Source organism: Antechinus flavipes, chromosome 3, assembly GCF_016432865.1.
Source record: "Antechinus flavipes isolate AdamAnt ecotype Samford, QLD, Australia chromosome 3, AdamAnt_v2, whole genome shotgun sequence".
In the NCBI taxonomy this organism is placed as follows: domain Eukaryota; kingdom Metazoa; phylum Chordata; class Mammalia; order Dasyuromorphia; family Dasyuridae; genus Antechinus; species Antechinus flavipes.
The window spans coordinates 437721462-437738511 of NC_067400.1; positions in this window are offsets into that span (position 1 = coordinate 437721462).

The window sequence follows — 17050 nt, forward strand, 5'->3', positions numbered from 1 at the left end:
ACAATCAGTTATAAAGCTTCTCCAAGCAATAGGGTAGGGCTAGTTTATAAACTACTTGTCAGTTTCACATCAGCACCTGTGGTGAAGTATTCTCTGTCTTACAGCCATCGCTGATAACTTAACCCAAGGGTGGGGAAGTGCTGTGTGATTGGGGATGGGGAGAAGACAGGATCAGGAGGAGAGAGGCACATTAGCCCACCCTCTAGGGAACCACCAAAGTGCCCTTTTATGACCGAGTATTTGCATGACCTTGGATTGGTAATTTTCTCAGGCATTATCATATATTTTTCATCCAAGAAAATCTGTTTCAATTTCATTGGGATTATCATTAAAACACACATGTTATATGTGTGAGAACATGCAGTACACATACACATGCAAGCACACACATAGAACTCCACCCCTAAAAATGTCTGAAGGAAAGTTTAAATTGTACTTGTTATAAACGAAACTTGTATCATTGATTTAAGGGAAGAACAGAATGAAATAATTACAATTAACTCATCAAGACAATAATATTTCTGGGATAAAACACATATAATGTTTTTTAAGGCAATTGAATATAATATATTAAAAGGAGAATAGATATCCAAGTAATTTGGTAATTTCATATTCAGTGTCCAAAATGCCAGAGAAAAGCATTGAGAATGAGGATATTGCAACTTTAGTATGATTCCACATGTGAGTTTTACAGCACAGGATTAACATCACACCTATAATTTTCTACCTCTATAATCTTTTAATGTAAGAGATAGAAGGAACCTTAGTTTATTCTAGTTGAACAATCTCATTTTACAGATGTAGAAACTGAGGCCCAAAGGGTTTAAGCGATGCCCTCAGGGTAACAGTAAGTTAGAAGCAGAGCCAGAATTAAAACTTGGTCCCCTGACTCCCACTCCAGGATTCTTTCTAAAATGAGATTTTAAAAGTACAATGAATGATAATAGCTGACATTTATATAACACTTTACAGTTTACACACATGTCAAGGACCCGTGGTTTCATGAATATGTAACTTGTCTCCACCAAAGCAGATCACAGTCAAGTTTTAACTTGTAGTCTTAGTGAGACGCCTGCAGCACAGATCGCTAGCTAGTAGTGTCACTGATTGGGTTATTGCCTGGGTCTTTCTGGCTTCAAATCCAGCACTCTCTCCAATACAACATGTTCTCATTTAGTAACCAACATATATGATGTATTTTGCAATTTGCAAAAGTCATTTGATTCTCACAGCAAACCTGTGAGGTTAGGACTACAAATATTATTGTCCCTTGTTACATGTATACACACATATACAAATGCATGTGTAGGCATGTGTATTGTATGTATATATACACTGCATGTGTATTATATATGTAGAGAGACTCAAAAGTGCTAATTTTTCAAGATCACACAACTAATAATTGAAAAACACAATGTGAATACAGCTCTTTATATTTCAAATACATGTTGTTGTTTTTCAAAAATACTATAGCTGCCTCTGATAACACTCAAATACAAAATTATAGTCCTGCAAAAAATGAAAAAGATATACAAATTGAAGGGGGAGAAATTTGATTATTATACTTTGAGAAAAGAAATTTTTTAACCCAATGAAAATAATTATTTTAGATTATTCATTTTTACAAATACTTAACTGTCATCTTAAAATTTTAAAAATTTGATACTGATAAGAAATTATAATTGCTTAAAATATCTAAATGATAATTTATCTAATGATAAAATAATTATTATTTCCAATATTTCAATAAATATATGCATTTCATGAAAGCTGTTCAAATAGTTTTTTATGAGCAATTGGTATTTACATAAACACAATATGAACAAACTTTGTCATTTAAAAACCTTCACAGTCTGACTCTATTCTATCTTTTCAACATTATTACATCTTGATCCCTTAGTGAATGATAATATTCAAAGTTGCCTTTTCCCCTATCTTTGATATACAGTACTTTACATCTTTCATTATGGCCTTATCATGACTATCCACTGCACCCTGACTCCCTTTCTTCCTCACTTCTGTCTCTTAGACTCCTTAGATTCCTTCAAAATTCAACACAAATATTGCATTCATATGATCATAAATTTAGAATAAGAAGAGACTTTATCTCTTACAAATGAGAAAATTCTTGAACTGAGAAGTAACTTGCTTAGGATCACATAACTAGTGTCTGGGGAAGGATTGAATTCAGATTTTTCTGACTTAGGTCCAGTGTTTTACTTAGCCTGCCATGTTGGATTTCATTATTGCTTCAACTGCTAGTATTTTCTTGCCAAACCAACTTTTTTCTATATGGTGTGTATTTTGCACGTACCATACTTATACTTGTCTACTCTGACCAGATTGTAAACTACTTGAAGACAGGGACTTTTGCTTTTGTTTGTGTAGCTCCAATATCTAGTATGCAGTAGATACTTAACAAGAGTTGCTAATTTATTAGTTATAATATGTACAGCATTTTTTTTAAACCTGGGATCCATTCAAGGAAATTTTGTACCAGACAAAATATCAATGGGTGTAAGATAGGGACTAGACTTGTGCTTTTATTGATAGAGGGATCTTAGAGGTAAGAAAACTATTGACACAAGTTGTTACTTTCTCTACACTTGCCTAAGAGTTAAATGAATTATCCAGTGTCACACAACTAATGTATGCCAGAGATGTGACTTCGTACATTTCCTTTGGCTGTGTCCATGGCTAGAATACTATTTCTCCTCCTCTCTGCCTCCTATCTTTCTTGGAATTCTTCAGTTCTCAGGTAAAATCTCACCTTCTACAAGTCTTTCTGAACCCCCCTTAATATTAGTGCCTTCCCTCTAAGATTTCTCTTCAGTTGACCTGTATCTTACTTGTAAATAATTATTTGCATGCTATTTTACATTAGTATGTAAGGTCCCTCATTGCAGAGATTGTTTTTTATGTTTCTTTGTATCCTCTGTGCTTAATAAAGAACTGGACATACAGTAAATGCTTAAATGCATATGCTGACTGCCTGAAGTAGAAATTACACCAAGCATATTCAGCAGAGTAACCTCGTTTAGATAAATTTGGAGTATATAGAAGAATATAAAATATATTTTATTTAATAAATAAAACATTTTATTTAATATAATAAAATGTTATATAAAATTATAAAATAAAAGTGCAAATGTAAGCCTTGAATGACAAACAGAAGAGTCAAGAACTTCAACCAGAGGGCAATAAGATTTTTTTTAAAAGGAGAAAAAAAAACCTAAGCATACTTTCCTCATGTGATCCTTTTTTTATTGACCACTGCTAGAGCTCTCAGTTCTCCTATATATAAACATTTACTTGGTAATAGTCAAAGCACATGAAGTGTAAGAATCTAGGAATAACCAAGGGGGAAGAGGAGAACAGAGCAGAGGAGGCTTTGGAAGCAGAGAATTTTGCCTCAAGAATTGGCCTCTAATTACAGAATAGTCTTGTGAGCTATAACTTACCTTTAGGATCAATTATATTTTGTTGTAGGAATTTTATTTCAAAAAATACAGATGCATTCAAGAAGAATATTTGGAGCACATTTTTGGAATTGTAAATTACATTATCATATAATTATCATATAAAACTTACTAGACGTCCTTTCCTGCTGATGTCCAGTAAGTTTTATATGATACTACCTACTGACAAGGTATATTTTCTCCAGTCTATATACTATGGCCCAACAACTGGTGGATAGCTGCCTCATTTGTCGAAGGACTAGCAAGGCTGCTCAACACTAGGTCCCGAAAAAGGGACCAGCTCTGGGAATCAGACCATTCCAAAGCATCCAGGTGGACTTCACTGAGCTGCCACCAGTGCCACCAGTACTCGCCTCAAATACTTGCTGGTCATAGTGGACCATCTGGCCTTCTGGGTGGAGGCATTCTCCTCAGCCTGAGCAACTGCCTCAATTGTAAGTAAGATCTTATTAAACAGATTATTGTTAGATATGGAATAGTGGAGAGGATAGATTCAGATCAGGGAACACATTGTTCAGCCCAAGTATTGCAGATCTGATTAGGGCCTTAGAAATCACTTGGAATCTTCACACCCCTTGGCATCCTCCCTCTTCTGGGAAAGCAGAAAGGATGAATCAAGAAATAAAACAGCAACTGACTAAATTATCTTTAGAGACCCGATTACTTTGGACTAAATACCTCTAGCTCTGATAAGAATCAGAACCAAGCCACATAGAGGTATTGGGCTTTCACCTTGTAAATTATTGTACTTATATGGGAAACTGGGATCCTATTTTAGGGACAAAGGATGCATTTCTTAAGAGATATGTTAAATCATTGGCACAACATTTACAAGAACTGCAACAAAAGGGTTAATAGCCCAGACTCCTCCTCTAGGTTTCCCTGTTCATAGAATTCAGGTTGGAGATTGGGTTTTGATTGGATCCTGGAGGATGAGAAGTTGACTCCATGCTGGGATGGACCCTACCAGGTGATACTGACCTCAGACACTGCAATTTGGAACCAGGAACAAGGCTGGACACACCATACCAGAAAAAAAGGACCTGTGGCACCACCTTTGTCAGAGTGAATAGTTGAAGATAGAGATGTGATGACCGCATATTTAAAATCAGCCAGAGTCAGGAATTCAGGTTAAGGGAAAAATCTTCAATCTTTATTCTCAGTAGAGGTGAAGAAGGATTGTGATAGCAATATGGGCCTCTGTGACAGAAAGCCAGCCAGCAGAGGTGAAGGGCGTTTGCAGGTAGAAAGGGAATTGCAGGTGAAAAGGGGATCAGAGGTGAAGGGTGGTTGCAATAGCAATGTGAGCAGCTGTGTCAAGACGCCAGCCAGCAGTTTCTCTTTCTGCTTCCTTTTCCACTCCCCTGCCCTCACCCACCAAAATCGTCATTTCCTACACAAGACATCAGGACTTGCACAAAGAGTGGGTGGGGGTCATTCTTTCTCCAAGCTTATATATTAATAGAGTATGGTCCAATTACTATTTAGCCTCACATGCTTGGGACCTCAGTGCATCAACTCAAGCCTCAGCTCATTACATAGGGAGACCTCAAATTACATTTGAGGAGGGGGCCTCCACTGAATAGGAACACAATCTCTAAACCCAGTGCATTGTAACTGTCTATGTATCATTCTTCTTATTACCTTAGGTCTCTTCCCCTGTTTGGGAGTTGATATATTTTCTCCTAGGAATTTCACCTTGATTCAACAGTGTACTCACCTACTCTTAATTGGACAGGAATCTGTTATATTGGAAAAATAAGGCCAATTTTTTTTCTTTCTTCCTGAACAGGCAAACAAATCTTTAGGGATTCAGCTATATGATGATTTGGGAAGAGGAATATGGAGTTTAGATACCTCCATTACCCAGACTGGAGATGCAAATGGGGGTGATACCTGGCCCCCAGAAAAAATATTTAAAAAGTATGGGCCAACCACCTGGGCTCAAGATGGAAGTTGGGGATATAGAATCTAGAATCCCAATATATGTATTGAATAGGATAATTATACTTCAAGCAGTTGTAGAAATTATCACCAATCAGACAGCTAAGGCACTAGATCTGATTGATAACTAGAATAGTCCAAAACTCATTATCCAGAATGATTAGATAGGGAAACCTGAAGGGTTTGTTAGATTGATGGTGCTAAAAGGGTGGGAGCCAGTGCCCCAAGAAGACCGAAAAGAGCCAGAAGGAGATGAGGAATTAGATGGGAAATGTGAAATTATGTTATAAAAATTTGAAGAGATCTCAGTGTATAAATAAGAAGGGAGACTGAACAAGATGAGATGAGAGCTCTCAGGACAGGTATAAAAATCGAGTAAGGCTTCATCTACTTCAGAGTTGGAGTAGGCCTGAAGGTCCTTGAGTATTGACTCAAGGGAATACCTAAATCCCCTTCCTGCTATCCTCCCACAACATCATTTTCTCCCTACTTCAATCAAATATGGGCAACTATGTATTTATTGGCCAAGTTCAATTTCTTGGGTAGTTCCTGCTTTTAGAATGTAAGACCCTCAGCCAATGAGGATGATGGTCAGTGGTGGGAGAGGTGTTTGCATTATGCACTATTTAAACTGTAAAACCTCCCAGAATCCGCCCCCTCCCTTTAATTGCCTGGTGGACAGGTGGGACACCCAATTCTTGCAATAACCTACAATAAACTTTTGCTTTGCTCCTAGAGATCTCTCCAGCTTTTTTTTATTAAATGTTGACCCCTCACCATTTTGAGTCACACAACACCAATGTATATCAAGGATATTATAAAGCAATTGCAGAGGTAATACATCCTAGACTATTCTTTGGGGGAAAATGCAAGAGAGGAATGAACCAGCAAGAGAATGAGGAAGATAGAAGAGAAAGTATATTCTAATCAATATGAAGTTTTATATTCAAAAACTTGATCCTCATAACTAAAACAAAGCTATAAAGACTAATAACATACTAAGATAAATTAAAGTTACTTATCCATAGTTCTATAGTATCCAATAAAGCCATCAAAGGAAGAAGACGTCATGCAGTTCTTGGAATTGCATTTTAACCCAGCTTTGCCCACAGCTTTACCAGTGTTTGCCGATACCAGTAACTTAAATATAATTATAAAACAGTATGTATGTATGTATTTATGCATGCATGCATGCATGTATGCATGTGTATCTCTGCAGGGTAGTGCAAGAGTCTTACAGCAGTTTAAGCTAAATTAAATATTACACATACAAATACAAATACATGCATATGTATATGCATAGAGACAGAGACAGAAACAGAGAAATAGAAAGAGGTTTTTAGTATTATTTGATGCATATTATTACAAAAGGGCAAAAAACCATTTTGCGTCACATTTGGAGATGAGTTATTCTTCTCTCCATCTTGTCTGCCTATATACAAGAAAGGTTCTCCCTCATGTTCCCTGGACAAATGGGTACAACTAAAGAACAATAGCTCATCAGTATGCCATGGTTATTCTACACTAAAATGTACAGTAGTTCTCTCTTAAAAAACAATACTTAGAAAACCATGTCACTCAAACCCAACAAGGACTTTCATAAAACAATAGGTAATTCCAAAATACAAAAGTAATTAATTAGCTTGTCAGGATACAGCTCTGTTCTAACATACTGAAAAAAACTTTACAAAGTTACTTCCTAATCATGGCATCAACAAATGATGGACCATGAATAAATTTCCAAAAAAAATATAAATAAATCTATCCAGAATGGATTGAAATCTCAAGGGCATGCAGCATGTCTTAATTATATCTTTCCTCCACAATCAGCTATGCTGTAGGTGTGGGTAAGAATAGATTAGATAGTAGGTGTGTGTTAGAAGGTTGTAGAAGGGGGAAAGGAGTGAGAAAGAGGGTGAAGAAAAGGAGGGGGGTGGAGGGAGAGGGAGGGAGAGCAAAAAAGAAGGAAGGAGTGGAAGGAAAAGGGATAGGGAGAGAGAGAATAGAATAGACTATTTCCTTTCTTTTGTATTTCTGCCAATACCTGCTTGAATTTGGGGGCATGGCCAGATCAGGTTATCAGTTATACAAGAACCTTTCTATTGCAACTCCTAGTCTACTTTGATAATCATAAGGTATTTAATGTACTATGAAGATGATCGAGTAACTTCTTACTAAGACTTTTTCAAATGGAAACATCACATACTAGAGTAGAATTTAAATAAAATTTAGCAATATTTATTCTCCTTTGAGTCAATTTTGATTTTCACTCCACAATCATTTGCTTTTATTAGAACATTGTTTTATCTTCTTTTGTACTTCTCTGATGTAGGGCAAAGTTTTACAATGAAAATTCATTATTTTGAGGACATTTATGAAAGAATACAGGCATCAGGAAGTGATGAACTTGAATCTTGGGGGGTTTATTTTTATCTTTTTATCATATTTTGTTTTAATAAAGCAGATACTTTCAACCAATTTGCAAACTGATGGGGGAGGAGAAATGGAGGGATTGGGAGAGAGAGAGAGAGGAGAGAGAGAGAGAGAGAGAGAGAGAGAGAGAGAGAGAGGAGAGAGAAAGCAAAATAAAAAAAAAGTTTAACAAAACGATCTAATAGCAAGATTGCAATGGACTATACTTTTTGCTTTTCACTCTTGTCAATTCCAAAATTTTAACAGAAAGGAAGATTGCTACATTTGTGTTCTCTTGGATTATGTTCTTATTCTGGTGCTATTTTCTATATTTTTAGACACATCTACACATCTTGCCATATTTCTTCTTATTTTTTTACTTTTACTAGTCTTTGCCATTGAATATTCCAGTATATTAATGAACTAAAATTTGTTCACTGATAACATGTTTTATTTCTAGTTCTTTCTTGTCACGAATAAGATTAATATGAATATTTTTAGTTTATAAAGTTTTTTCTTCCTTTCTGTCACTGACTTATATGAAAAAATAATTGCAAGATGGGGAATTCTAGGTCAGAGAGTATAAAGAAATTAGTGACTTTACTTATATAATTCCAAATTGTTTACCAGAAATGTCAGATGAATTTATAACTCTATCAGCCGTAAATTAACACATCTGCTTTCTCACAACCTCTCTATAAGGAACTTTAATTGAATTTTCTGATCTTTTGCTATTTTTAAATGTGATGGATGTTTTGTGATACCTTAGAGAATTACTCTTTACTTCAAGTCTTTTGATTATTATTAATTTTGGACATTTTTCTAGATGGTTGTTGATAGTTTGCTTTTCTTGTTTTGAAAATTATATACATTGGTCATTTGTTAATTTTACAGATTTTTGTCAATTCCTTTTAGATTTGGATGCAAGATTTGTTGGAGATTCATAATGTACATTTTTTAATCTATGTTTTTTATTCTAATTCTAGTTGCCTGGATTTTATTTAGGTCAAAACGTTTAAATTTTATATTATTGGCAATATTAATGAATTCTTCTTCTAGATGAACAATACAAATATTTTTCATTCTTCTCTGATTTTTCTACTATAACTTTTGGATTAAGTTAGTATATTTTGAATTTATTGTGCAAAAATGCCCAAAACACTGGTTTGTGTTTCCAACAAAAAGCTTACCAGTTTTATTATCAGTTCTTTTCCCTTAAAGACATCATTTCCCAGTCTTTTGTAATATAGAATTTATCAAATATATTACTAAATAACTAATTTGCCTAATCTATCTTTGCCTATTTTATTTATCTATTCTATAGATTCACTTTTGTATATTTTTTGATTTTTAAATAGTTTATCTTTATTTTTCAAGTAACAGATTTGTTTGCTTTTTAATACTTCCTTCCCACATATAGACACTCCATAAATTGGATAATTTTTTTAAACACAGACTGATCCTTTAATATGTATCTGCATACTCCAAAAAAACAAATTTCTACATTAGCTATTCCCCAAAATGTATGTCTCTTTCTTCATTTTAAATTCATTTTGTTTTTACTGGAAGGTAAATGGCATGTTTTCTTCATTCTTTTAGACTCTTTTAAAATACCAAAACCACATGATTTTGATGATTCTTGACTTGTAATATAGTTTTAGATTCAGCAGTATTGTCTCTCCTCCTTACTACTTCTCTTAATTATTTCCCTTTAATAAGGTTTAGATTTAGGAACCAAAAAGAAATTAGGATTTCTGGTGGTCAGGGAGTTAAATGATAAGGTCTAGTGTCAGGTTTGGGGTTCAGGGAACCTAATGAAGAGGTTTGGCTCCCCTGGAATCCCTTGGGATTCAGCACAAGGATAGGGAATCTTGGGGATTCCCTTCTGGTGGCATAGAAGTTCTCTGTAAAAGAATTTACAGACCCAAAACCCTAGATTGATAAAAAGGGTTTATTATGGGGATTGGAAGTAAGGTTAGAAATCCTGACAGAGAGGTATAAAATCTGGTTAGGAAGTAGGTGAGGATAAAGAGAGGATGGCACTGGAAAGAGTATTCCAGTGGACAGAGGCTCCTTAGGATGCCAAGCATGGAGCTGTCATGTTGGAACCTCTGCAAAAAGAGGGTTTTAGTTTGGCTCTTTTTATAATGAGAGCTTTAGCTGAAGGGGGCCCATGGGAATTTCAAGATGGCTCTTCTTGGGTTTTAGCTTGAACTAGAATTTGAACTGAATTCAATGAGTTTCAGGACTGAGCCAATCCCACCCAGATAACAAGGGTGAAACCATTTGTCTCTTGGGGCAGGGTCCCTTATTGAGGCAGAGATGAAAGAGATTTTCTCTTTCAAGGATTTTCAGAGTTTTGAGGTCCTCTCTTCATTCCCCCCTCAAGCAGTCAAAACTTAAATTCATTTAAGGAAAAAAGGATGAAGATCTCAACTTCATGTAATTGCTTCAAGCTGGCAAGGGTCGTATAGATTTCGGGGGATTCATGCCAGGAGGTGAGGCATGAGGTGTGGGGTCTGGTAATGGCAGCAGGGCATCTAAGGAGTGTTTGTCCCAGTCAGCTGTCCCCATTTAGTCATTCCATGTTCTCTCAGCTGAAGGGTAGTTGAGAATCCAAAGTTTGAAGCCTAGAGAAAACAGATCTCAGGAGCAGATTAAAAGTGGGGTGTCATCCAAGGTTGAGATGGCAACATTCGGGAATGGGGCCTTTAGCAGGAAATGCATCAGGTTCCTTCTGTGGGCTGCCTGGAAGAATGCTGATGGCCCATCTAATAATATTGAATGCCAAAGAAAAGTATAAGAGAAAATGCTAGGAGCAAAAATTTAGCCCTTTCACTCCAATGTCCAGGAAAGCTAATTTCTCCTGGAGTTGGGTGAGGGTGGCAGGGATTAAGGGTGTGGACTCAAGAGAGTCAGGCTAGACAGGAGGCCTTGATACCTATTAGATTTCAGGGATTTCTGGTGAGAGAAAAAGGAGTTTAGGAGTGCCTTGAGATGCAAAGGAACGTCCTTTATCTCTGGAGGGGCTAGACAGAGGGAGTTTCCTCAAGCCAAGTATCGCTATTCAAGGAAGGATTTTTAGAGGCAGAGGTGTTTCTGGATTGTGGAAAGGTAAAAGCTTTTAGTTTTCCCAAATTCTTGCAGGATCTTTGTCTAGATTCGCCAAACAATAGGGAAAGAAAAAAAAAAAAAAAAGGTTTTTTACCTTGTCTAGAATTCCGGATTTCCTGGTCCAACTATCTCTAAAAATAGAGTGTGACAAAAAGATGCCTTTTTGACAGAAAATGCCAATACTTTCCCCGGGAGAATATTGCCCATAGCTCAGACCCAGTCTGGGTGCCCACTACCTTTAGAGATAGGATGAAACAAAAGAAAAAACACAGGTATTCATCCTGGAAGACTATTGCACCAACAGCTCAAAACCCAAATTGGTTCTGAGTATCCAGAGTTTTGAGGTTCTGTTCAGTTGCCAAATGATGTCTAGTTTTGGGGGTTCCTGATCAGGGAACAAAATGAGGAGGTTTATATTTAGGGAACAAAAGTGAAATTAGTGTTTCTGGTGGTCAGGGAGTTAAATGATAAGATCTAGTGGCAGGTTTGGGGTTCAGGGAACCAAATGGCTCCCTTGCAACCCCTCGGGATTCGGCACAAGGATAGAGAGTTTGGGGGACTCCCTTCTGATGGCGCAGAGGTTCTCTGTAAAAGAATTTACCGCCCCCAAAACCTAGATTGATAAAAAGGGTTTATTATGGGAATTGGAAGTAAGATTAGAAATCCTGACAGAGAGGCATAAAGTCTGCTTAGGAAGTAGGTTAGGATGAGAGAGGATGGCACTGGAAAAAGTATTCCAGTGAATAGAAGCTCCTTGGGATGCCAAGCATGGAGCTGGCATGTTTGGAACCTCTGCAAAGAGAGGGGTTTAGTTTGGCTCTTTTTATAATGAGAGCTTTAGCTGAAGGGGACCCATGGGTGGAGTCTCAAATTGGCTCCTCCTGGGTTTTAGCTTGAACTAAAATTTGAATTGAATTCAATGAGTTTCAGAACTGAGGCAACCCCACCCAGATAATAAGGATGAAACTGTCTGTCCCTTAGAGATTTTCTCTTTCAAGGATTTTTAGAATTTGGGAGTCCCCTCTTCACCTCCATAGTCTCAAATTTTTAATTGTTTGTGTGAATTTTATATTTTTTTTATTCTATTTAGTACTGTGCTGGAATTTGATTGGCTTAGAAATCAAGCTGCGGAAAAAGTTAGGTATTATGCTACTCATTACTCCCTTTACATACATCACACTTTCCCAACTCTAATCCTTTGCTCACACTATAATTATAAGATACCTTATAACTTTTCCCCTTAACCGTTATCTTTTTACATTCTGCTCTTTTTTGAAGCACAACTCAGATAAAACCACGCAGAAAATCTTCTCCCTTTTCTGCTTTCAGAAATCACCTCTCTCTTTTCGTATCTCAAATAACATGTTGTACATATTTTATGAAAACAATTAGGTATCTTGGTGGATATAGGGCTGGCTGGAGTCGGGAAGACCTGAATTCAAATTCAGTCTCAAGACACTTATTAGCTGTGTGACTCTGGGCAAGTCACTTTACCTGTTTACCTCAATCCCTTAGAGAAATAAATAGCAACCATTCAAGTGTCTTTGCAAAGAAAACCCCATGGACAACGTGGTCCATGGGGGTCACAAAATGATTACAACTAAATGATAGCATGTATCTTTGAAAATGCTTGTCATGCATCTTTTTAATATATATCACATTTATTTATGTAGAGGAAGGATAACTATGTCAATTGCTAAATTAGTCTAGTTGTCCTGGGTCCAACTCTTGTGTCTGACTCATATTTTATGACCTTAAATCATTTAATTTCTCAATACTCAAGAACCTCTCTAAAATATAGGTAGGGTAAAGATGGTTACCTCCAGTAGAAGAAATTCCCCACCAGAAGCTTCCTACTGAAATGAAAATATAAGTACAGTAAAAAATAACAATAACAACATAGAAATGAAAAAAATTATTTGAATATATGTAATGCTCCTTTATCATATAAGTTCTACAATAGCATGGATTAAATCAATTCATCTCTTGAAAAAATTAAGAATCCTTTCTTTACATATTAATTTCCCGTTTCCCTTATGTAGCAAATTGTCAACTTTTACCAATTTCTACTGAATAGCATCACTCACATGTTTCTTTCCTCCTAGATATATAGTTATATTTTTTTCTTTAAGTTCCTATCACTTCTTGCCTGGACTTAGTGATTCTTGATTAGTCTGTCTGCTTCAAATAGCTTTCTCTCCAAGCCACCCTGCATAAAGTTGCCAAAATAATCTTCCCCATTAATATATTACTGCTGGAATTGTAAATTGATCCAACCATTCTTGAGAGCAATTTGGAACTATGATCAAAGGGCTATCAAACTGTGCATACTCTTTGATCCAGTAATGTCTGTTGTTTCTGTACCCCAAAGAGATAATAAGAAAGGGAAAAGACCCACATGTGTAAAAATGTTTGTAGCAGCCCTGTTTGTAGTGACATGTAATAGAAAAATGAGCAAATGCCCATCAGTTAGGGAATGGCTAAATAAGTTATGCTATATGAATATTATGGAATATTATTGTTTTATAAGAAATGATCAGCAGGATATACTTCAGAGAGGCCGAGAGAGACTTACATAAACTGATCCTAAATGAAGTGAGTAGAACCAAGAGAACATTGTACATTGGCAACAAGATTATGTGATGATCAGCTGTGATGGACTTGACTCTTTTTAACAAGGAGGTGATTCAGGCCAATTCCAACAGGCGTGATAGAGAGAGCCATCTGCACCCAAAAACAGGATTGTGGGGACTGAATGTGGATCACAACATAGTATTTTTACCTTTTTTGTTGTTGTTTGCTTGCTTTTTGATCTGACTTTTCTTGTGCAGCATGATAAATGTGGAAACATGTATAGAAGAATTGTACATGTTTAACATATATTGGATTATTTCTTGTCTAGTGGAGGATGTAGGGAAAGGAAAGAAGAAACATTTGAAACAAGGTTTTATAAGGGTGAATGTTGAAAACTATCTTTGTTTGTATTTTGAAAATAAACAGCTATTATTCAAAAAAAAAAAAAAAAAAAACAACTAACCCCCTCCCCCAGGTTAAGATCTGATCATTTCATTCTTCTGCTCAAAAATTTTCTGTTGCACTATATTGAGTCTAGCATAACAAACATACTTATTTAACTCAGTTAAGATCATAGGACCACTGGATCGTGGGATCATAGATTTTTGAGTCAAGTTACCTCAGAAACTATCTAATCCAACATCTTTATTTTATAAAAGAGGAACTGAGGACCAGAAGAGTTGTGACTTGTTCAAAGTCACATAGATAGTAATATAGCCACTACTGAAATGCAATTTTTTTATTTTATCTCCAGAATTTATTCAATGTATACCTCCCATGATCTTCCACAGTATAGCTCTAAATTGACTTTTTTGACCTTCATTTCTATACTCCCATTAATAATATAAGCACTATATAAATTTGAGTTAAGATTATTACAGAAGGCATTTATCTTTTGGAAGATAACTATAGTTGGTCTTTGTAGCACAGACTTATAAAGATTTGGGAACTTTCCCTTAATAAATGCATATATATTGGTCATACATAAGTTTACTTAAGTTCTTGAAACTATTTTTAAAAACCTAAATTTCACTTGGGGTATTGAGTTTCATATCTTTATTTCAAGGATAAAGTATAGAAGAATATACTATCCTTTTAAAACAGTTATTTGGTAGGTGACTGGAGAAGTTCATATGTCCCACTTTGGACTTTGGACAAGCCACTTTAACTTTTTAGCCATCAGTTTCCTTACTTATAAAATGAGGAGAATATGGCCCTAGATACTCTCTAAAGATATTTGTAGCTCTAAATCTATGATACATGAATGACAAGGGAGAGTGCCCTTTCCTTAAATTCCCATAATAATATGATTTCTATCATATCAGTATTCTGAAGCTATGGAACTGCCTGGGCGGAGGGCTCAATATTAGAAAAAGTTTGCGTTGTAATGATTCAGATTTTCTCTGCTAAATGGTGTCCCTTTTGACTAAGATGCTGCATTGAAGTATGTAATCCCACTGGCCCTGGTCTATGTTCTGAAATTGTGTGCTGACTATAGAAATATACTATCTGCAGAAAGCCATTCTGGGTTGGATATATCCCAATGTCCCATGAATAGAGCCATATGCTTTTGGTTCATCTTTAAAATTTTACACCATTTGGGCAATATGTTTTATGCTGGAGTCTTTTAAATCTGTTTCATGCAGCTGTGAATACGTCATATTATGTGACAATTATGTTCATATCCATTAAACTGGTTGTCATCCTTCATGTTCTAAAAGAAAAAAAATATTGAGGTTGTTTTTCTTCCTCAAAAATAAGGACTAATGACATATTTATCTCTGTTCTATCGGTGATCTAACCAATAGTATTTGGTGGTGAGGGGTGAAGAGAAATAAGAAAAATTAAGGGGCTTCAAATATAATATAGTGGAAAGAGTTCTAGATTTGGACCAAGAGTTCAAATATCATCCCACTCACTCTAAGTCTCAGCTTCTTTATCTGTAGAAGGAGAGGGTTGAACAAGATCATCTAAGATTCCTTTTAGTTCTAAATGTCTACTGAGGGCAAAAATAGCATAGATACTCAATATACTCAATTCATGTTGACTTGGAGGAACACGTAGGCAAGGAAGAAGAAGAAGAAAGAAGAAGAGGAGGAGCTGGTACCTCCAGGAGAGAAGAAAGTTAAGGAAAGAAAAAAAATAAGGGGATAAAAGAAAAGGAAGGAAAACAAAAATGAAAAATCAGGGAGCAAGTTGTTAGAAAAGCAAAAAATAAGAAATAACAGAAATAGAGGAGTCATCTTATTATGCTATGTTTCTGAGGAGTGTCTGAATGGGACATCATGGTCAGGAACTCTGGAAAGCATGAAGTTTTGAAATGTATGGAAATGTAGAAGATACCAACTAGGCAGAGAAGGACATTTAAAAGTAAGAATGGGAGGATAGTGAATTCAATTCAATAAACTGAAAAAAAAATTAAGTAACCACTATGGATACTATACTAGGTGCTCTAGGTTCAAGATCAAAATGAAATAGTCAAAACTGTCTCTGCAGTCAAGTAGCAGATTATATTTTGTTAGAGGAGGTGTTTATGTACATGGATGAGTACAACACAAGATCATTACAAAGAGGACAGAGTGCTAACAGTTGTGGAGATCAGGAAAGACTTTACACTAAAGACAATGTCTCCTTGAAGGAATCTTTTTCATAGATTATTACTGTCAAATTCTACTTCACACTAGAGACTGTCTCTTCTTGAAGGAATCTTTTTCATAGATTACTACTGTCAAATACTTTGCTAAAATCTTAGCAAACTATCCCTGTCCTTTCAATATTCTAGTCATTCTATCAAAAACAAAAAGTCTAGCCAGAAAGGGACATAAATAAAGTATGTTCACAAGTCAGTAAATGCAAAATATTATTGTACATAAATTTAGAGTAATTTCAGGGTCAGAAGGGACCATTAATAATTGGAGGTATTGACAAAATCTTAAGTAGAAGGTTGCAACTGAACTGAACCTTGAAAGTAGTTGGCATAGGGAATGGGGTGAGCATGCAAAGCATCAGAAAAATAGGTACCAGGTTGAGGAAAGTCATGTAAATTGAGGATGGAATATCATATATAGGAAGTAGCAAGTAGTCCATTTATTGCAACATAGTTTATATTAAAAGGACTCATTTGAAATATGACATGGCCTAAGTTATAAAGCTCTGGGAAAAAAGATAAGAGTCTTCTTTGTATCTCCATTGTATCAAAACTCATGCATCTCACAGACACTAAATAAACATTTTATGAAGTTACAACTCATAGATTATAGAAAATAAGGATGAGCTTACATTATACTTTTACATTAACTCATGTGATAGGGATTTATAATGAAGGAAAAAGCAGTAGATTGGGAATCTGCAGACTTAGGTTTAAATACTCTATCCTGTCTATTTGTATGATTTGGTTCAAGTGACTTCACCATCTATTGATTTCATTTTCTTTATCTGTAAAGTAAATGTGTTGGACTATATATTCTGAATCTCTGCCAGCAATAGATCTCTTCACTCTATATTTTGTCATAATTGATTTGTTTTGG